At 41.5% G+C, this 7,592-nt stretch overlaps 1 long non-coding RNA gene across 1 annotated transcript; it reads left to right on the plus strand.

Moving 5' to 3' along the window:
• The first annotated feature begins 590 nt into the window (after positions 1-590).
• LOC134291383 (uncharacterized) lies at positions 591-2,270 on the plus strand. The gene is made up of 3 exons (XR_009999061.1): positions 591-1,271; positions 1,656-1,677; positions 2,062-2,270. It is a non-coding gene; the product is annotated as an uncharacterized LOC134291383 (long non-coding RNA).
• The last annotated feature ends 5,322 nt before the right edge of the window (positions 2,271-7,592 follow it).

Here is a 7,592-nt window from a genome sequence, read left to right on the forward strand (position 1 = left end):
GGCGTATGGCGCGCCGCCGATACCGCGGTCGGCGTCGGCGTGGGGCAAAAAGTGTCGGCGGCGGCGGCGTGGCGCGGCGGCGCACAGGTCTAATCGATAGATGAATCATATATACAGCCATTCCATTGAAAAACGATATAGTGCATCTCCGATTGTCGTGAAACCCAATGAATTGTAGTTTTCAGGAAAAATACGTTAAAGGGGCTAAAATGTAAAAAGTACTATAAAATATGCGAATATATTAGTTTTTTCACGTTTTCATGGTCTTGGGACCAAAGAGGTACCCTGGGTTTATATTTTTATCAGAAAATTCAGGAAATTTGGCGTAACATATCAAAAAATCATAGATGTATGTTTCTTTAGTTTTTGAGATATGATTTTTTTGAAAATAAAAGGTCAAATTTTCTAATACAAGACACTTTTTTAAATTTGATTATATTTTGATTCCTTCTAATATTATGGATACCAAAACCACCAGGAATCACTTTAAAAAGCAATACTATGCATAGTTTTATGAGAATTTGCAATTTCAAGCAATTTTAGAGTAGCTAGTACATACTAAAATATATGACTCTCTATATTCAAAAAATCATAGGGTAAGAAATCAAGCTTTGAACTAGTCAAATTGTAATCTTAATTTGAACCATTTCAATATTCATTTAAACGAAGTACTTTTCAGGCAAATATTGTCCCGAAAAAGATGTTAAACAGCTTTCCGTAATATAACCTGATAACATGGACTTCAAAAGCATTGAAAAAAGCGTTTTTGTCATGGAAAACAGGCAATTGAAAAATCACTGTGATTTCACCCATTTCCCCCAACAGAAAGCACATTTTCGGTGCACTCGTACAGCTCATGCATTGTATCACACGCAATATGTGAACACGTCAAATGAAAGCTTATTTATCGTAGAATCGACCATCCGAATAATATTTCGCATTATTTATCATAAAATTATCAAATTTAAGTGATTCTTACTTGGAGAATGTTATCTTAAATTGAACCATTTGTAATCTAAATTTGAACTAGTAAACGGGGGTGAGCTTCTAGTGTTGGCCTGTAGATTGCGCTAGTGGTTGCTTTGTTTACTCTTGGAGGATGAAAAATTCCAAATTTAGTTTCCAAATTCCTAAAGAATTTCGAACATTCTGAGTTGAGATTCCACTGCCTAATGAAAAATAGGTATGAGAATTAGCAGATTCATGTGATTTTTAATTGTTTAGCATGGAATTGGCTGTTTTGTGAGTTGCTCGAGCTGCTGCCGCCAGTAGTTCAAATCTGAGAGAGAGGAGACAGCTGGCTTCGATTGCGTGCTACTTAATGTCAAGGAGGACCTGTCACAAACTGTCACCGCGAACCCAACTGAAAATCGCACATTGATGGTGTAAGGTGGTCAAATTTCCAAAATTTCTTTTTAAAAAACGGCTCCGTTCTTTGTAATTAAAAAAGATGAAATAATGATGGTCAGTTTTCCCAAACCAGCGCAACGAATCCATTCATTGTTCATGGTTTGTAGCAGCGAACTCAATATGAAAATCATTTTTGACCAATTTTATATTTTCAAACCATTGTGCGGCGCCCAAAGTTGTACAAACAAGTAAGAAGAAGAAATGTAAACACCGTGGCTGTCAGTGAGCTGTCTCCTCTCTCTCAGGTTCAAATTAAGATTAAAATTGGTTCAAATCTGAGAGAGAGGATACAGCTCACTGACAGCCACGATGTTTACATGTCTTCTTCTTACTTCTTTTTACAGCTTTTAGCGCCGCACAATGGTTTGAAAAAATATTATTGGTCAAAAATGAATTGCATATTGAGTTCGTTGCGACAGAGCATGGAAAATAAATGGATTCGTTGCGCTGGTCGTGGGAAACTGATCATTATTATTTTATCTTTTTTAAATGCAACAAACGGAGCAAAATTTTGATAAGATCTTTTGGATATTTGACCACTCCACACCATCAATGTGCGATTTTCAGCTCGGTTCGCGGTGACAGTATGTGACAGGTCCTCCTTGACATTAAGTAGCACGCAATCGAAGCCAGCTGTCTCCTCTCTCTCAGGTTCAAATTATGATTACGATGGTTCAAATTAAGATTAAAATCATTGTTGATGAAAAATCGAATATTTCAATGAAATTCGGTGCAAATACAAACTTTTTACCATTTAACAGAAAGCTTATACCCGTGGCTTTCATGTACATACGATTTTGCCGTAGTAAATTATTTCCATGTGGGAGAAAAAATCACTTAAAATTTGCACTGCTTCAGAAAGCCGCTGGTTCAAAGTTTGATTACCTACCCTATCTCAAAAACAAAACAACATACATTTCTGATTTTTTGATATGTTACGCCAAATTTCTTGAATTTTCTGATAAAAATATAAAACCAGGGTACCTCTTTGGTCCCGGTACCATGAAAACGTGAAAAAACCTGAGGATTGCGGACTGAAATTTGACAGCAGCCAGGCTGCTGCCAAACCTCCAAAATGATCAGAGTGTGCCTGGATGCAAGTTTGGCTCGCTTAGTCACGCTAAAACAAGTGAAACATTTAATGACACACAAACTTTGCCGTCAGATACGAAAACGTTAAAATGATTTATCTGTGAGAAAATTATGTGTGAAACTTGCCTAAAGTTTGTAAATTATTCCTCCAAGCCCATAATGACCAAGTCAGCTGAATAAACGTTTTATTGCAGCTTTTGCTGTAATCGATATGTTTGAGCCTTAGTTAAAACGTTGTGCGAAGTAGTTTATGCGTGCACTTTGAAATTGATCTCCATAGAGATAAGAAACTTTACAACGGGGAGCACTGGAAGAAAGAATACGTGCTCAAATTGAATGACCTAAAAAGTTGAGTCCGCATCCCTCAGGAAAAAACTAATATATTTGCATATTCTATAGTACTCTTTACATTTTAGCCCCTTTCACGTATTTTTCCTGAAAACAATTCAATAGCTTTCAAACAAAAAAAATAGAAGTTTAAAATCGGTCAACTGGTTCAAAAGTTACGATTTTTTGAAAATTTTTAGTTTTGAAAAACCTTAATTTTTTGGACCACCTTATATGAAAATTGGTCACCCTAATGACGAAATAAAAAAATACGGGTCTAATTATTTCCGAAGAACTACAAGCCCACCAAGTTTCACGACAATCGGAGATGCACTATATCGTTTTTCTATGGAATGGCTGTATAAGTAAAATATTGGCATGGATTCGTACACGGATCCGTTGATTGTGAGGCATATCCCTTATCTCTCGGCTATTTCACCGAGTTAGAAAGTGGTTGATAAATATGATACTGCTTCTAGGATTCTGCTGAAACGGGTTTGTTGACACTTTTCGGTGCCAACCAAGGTGAACATGATGAGTGTGATAATTGTTGGATAACGATGTAACCGAGTGAATTTACGTTCAAAATTGGATACGTCGCTTGAAATTGCGCGCCTGGATATTACAAAAATATTTGCTGTGAAGTACAATGTGCAGATACATAATATAGAGGAAATCTAGTGTAGAGGTGCCTGTAACACCAAAAGGAAGCAATTTCTTCCCCGTAGACTCTCACCGAACTTGTGAATAGATGATAAGCACTGTCAACTAGTTTTTATAATAAAGATTTTTTTTTGGGCTGCAAAACGGTGAGTCGATAAGGAGAGCGTCCAACATACACTGAAAGACGGCTTGTGGTAATGACAAGCACAAAAATGTTTTCAAATTTACTATGGCAAAACATAATCATCAACCCATAAACGCTTCTTGTGTGCATTTTGTTTCCTCTCATATCAACCGGTTCGATAGCCGAGTGGTAGCGTGCGAGCCTGGTGATCCAAAGGTTCTTGGTTCGAATCCAATTGCCTACAGAAACTTTTTTTAATTGTAAATCGGTTCCATGGTAAAATTAAAAACCTTAATCTGTTGAATTGCAACGAAACTCAGTCTGCACAAATCAAGTGGTGTTGTGCATTTATGTTGACCCTCAGAATAGTAATTTCAACCACAAGCCGTCTTTCAGTGTAGCTCTGGTCCTCACAAGTTCCTACCTCATGCTTCCACGGGTCAAGTGATGACAAAGATCGCCAGCTAAGATTTGTGTGCTTAGCTGGTAGTGCAGCCTGGGCACTGTTGTCCTTCTGATTTCAGCTAGATTGAGGAGGTACGACCCGAGCGCCTGTTCACCAAGGAGGAGCGGCTGAAACAGCGCCTTTTCTGGAATCCAGCGGCTGAGTAAGAAAAGCTGCACCACGCCCAGTTAGATCCAAGGTGGTAGCCCCATCAGCGTGATCGTCCCAGTGTTGGTTGAGACGTTAAACAGAACTGGCACGATGGCCCTCCGGCGAGACAGGAGTGTTGGCGTAGGCCACCCGTAAAAATCCCCATTGTGAATAACATAGGAGAAAATACGGCTCGATACAATCGGCAAAGACCCACGCGACGAAATAAGGACTACGATTGGAAACTTGGACTTGCAAAGTCACTAGGTTTCTAGAAAACCAAATCGACCACGTTCTAATCGACGGTAAATTCTTTTCGGATATAACAAATGTCCGTACATACCGCAGTTCGATTATAGATTCGGATCACTACTTAGTCGCTGTATGCATGCGCTCAAAACTTTCGACAGTTATCACCACGCGTCGAAGTCGAACGCCGCGACTCAACATCGAGCAGCTGCGTAACGTAGAAGAAGCTTCGCGACTCCGAATCACAGAAACGACTGGTACCGTACTGGTACTGGTACGAAAAGCTGAACCGCTCGCGCAGAGGCTTCGTGCCACAAGCCGACATGTGCCGAGATAATTACGGGAATCTTCTCACGAGCGAGCGTGAGGTGGTCGACAGGTGGCGGCAGCATTACGATGAGCACCTCAATGGCGACGTTGCAAGTACCGAAGGTGGCGTGGTAACAGATTTCGGAGTATGTGCACAGGACGAAAGACTTCCGGCCCCTGAACTCCAAGAGATTGAGGAGGAGGTTGGCCGGTTGAAAAACAACAAAGCCCCTGGAGCAGATCAACTACTAAGCGAGCTTCTAAAATTCGGTGGAGAAGCACTGGTGAGAGCACTACACTGGGTCATTACCAAGATTTGGGAGGATGAAGTATTACCGGAGGAATGGATGGAAGGTATCATGTGTCCCATCTACAAAAAGGACGACACTACTGAGCGCTGCCTACTGTAGTATCCAGAGGTGACAGAGTAGAAGAAGCGATATATTCTTAGTTTTATTTTGTATTGCATTTTCTTAGCGTACACGCATGCGTTTATCTGAGCGTGCATGAATGGAATTTTATAAACGTGCTCACGGGCTAACGCCCGTAACGCACCCTAAACGTCAGATACATTGACTCGTCCTTGATAGATGAGGATGCTTCAGTTTAGTGAATATTGTTGTGACGGACGGATGTTCGTCGTTAAAATTTAGGAAAACAATTCGGCTGATGGCGGATTGGCCGAATGGTAAAAAAAATAAGTGACCGGATACCACAATGGCGCAGTCGGTTTGGAGCCGTATAGCGCTCCCACTGTTTTGTGCTAATAGGTTTGTATTATTGTGAAAAGGAAACAGATTCCCCCGGTAAGACTCCCTGACGGAAGATCAGCGGAGTAGGCCGGGAGGCAAAAAGAAAAGATTCCCCGGTAAGACTCCCTGACGGAAAATCAGCGGAGTAGGCCGGGAGGCAAAAAGAAAAGATTCCCCCGGTGTCCCTGACGGAAGATCAGGAAGTAGACCGGGAGGTGAAATGAAAAGATTCCCCCGGTAAGACTCCCTGACGGAAAATCAGCGGAGTAGGCCGGGAGGTGAAAAAGAAAATATTCCCCCGGTAAGACTCCCTGACGGAAGATCAGCGGAGTAGGCCGGGAGGCAAAAAGAAAAGATTCCCCGGTAAGACTCCCTGACGGAAAATCAGCGGAGTAGGCCGGGAGGCAAAAAGAAAAGATTCCCCCGGTGAGACTCCCTGACGGAAGATCAGGAAGTAGACCGGGAGGTGAAAAGAAAAGATTCCCCGGTAAGACTCCCTGACGGAAGATCAGGAAGTAGACCGGGAGGTGAAATGAAAAGATTCCCCCGGTAAGACTCCCTGACGGAAAATCAGCGGAGTAGGCCGGGAGGAGAAAACGCAAAGATTCCCTCGGTAAGACTTCCTGACAGAAGATCAGTGGAGTAGGCCGGGAGGTGAAAAGAAAATTTTCCCCCTATAAGACTTCCTGACGGAAGGGCAGTGGGGTAGGCCGGGAGGCAAGAACAAATGATTCCCCGGAAAGGCTCCCAGACGGAAGGGCAGAGGAGTAGCCCGGGAGGTATGATCACAGACAAACAGAGGATGTATGATGATGACCACAGACAAACAGAGGATGTGTGATGATGATCACAGACAAACAGAGGATGTGTGATGATGATCACAGACAAACAGAGAATGTGTGATGATGATCACAGACAGAGGATGTGTGATGATGATCCGAGACAAAGAATTTGCGATGATAATCACAGACAAACAGAGGATGTGTGATGATGAACACAGACAAACAGATATGTGATGATGATTGCAGACAGAGGAATTGTGATGATGATTACAGACAGACAAGGATGTGTGATGGTGATCACAGACAAACAGAGGATGTGTGATGATGATCACAGACAAACAGAGGATGTGTGATTGATCACAGACAAACAGAGGAATTGTGATGATGATCACAGACAAACAGAGGATGTGTGATGATGAATACAGACAGAGGATGTGTGATGATGATCACAGACAAACAGAGGATGTGTGATGATGATCACAGACAAACAGAGGATGTGTGATGATGATCACAGACAAACAGAGGATCTGTGATGATGATCACAGACAAACAGAGGATGTATGATTATGATCACAGACAAACAGAGGATGTGTGATGATGATCACAGACAAACAGAGGATGTGTGATGATGATCACAGACAAACAGAGGATGTGTGATGATGATCACAGACAAACAGAGAATGTGTGATGATGATCACAGACAGAGGATGTGTGATGATGATCACAGACAGAGAATTTGTGATGATAATCACAGACAAACAGAGGATGTGTGATGATGAACACAGACAAACAGATATGTGATGATGATTGCAGACAGAGGAATTGTGATGATGATTACAGACAGACAAGGATGTGTGATGGTGATCACAGACAAACAGAGGATGTGTGATGATGATCACAGACAAACAGAGGATGTGTGATTGATCACAGACAAACAGAGGAATTGTGATGATGATCACAGACAAACAGAGGATGTGTGATGATGAATACAGACAGAGGATGTGTGATGATGATCACAGACAAACAGAGGATGTGTGATGATGATCACAGACAAACAGAGGATGTGTGATGATGATCACATACAAACAGAGGATCTGTGATGATGATCACAGACAAACAGAGGATGTAAGATTATGATCACAGACAAACAGAGGATGTGTGATGATGATCACAGACAAACAGAGGATGTGTGATGATCACAGACAAACAGAGGATGTGTGATGATGATCACAGACAAACAGAGAATGTGTGATGATGATCACAGACAGAGGATGTGTGATGATGATCAC

The sequence above is a fragment of the Aedes albopictus genome, chromosome 3 (genome assembly GCF_035046485.1).
Source record: "Aedes albopictus strain Foshan chromosome 3, AalbF5, whole genome shotgun sequence".
NCBI classification, from domain to species: Eukaryota; Metazoa; Arthropoda; class Insecta; order Diptera; family Culicidae; genus Aedes; species Aedes albopictus.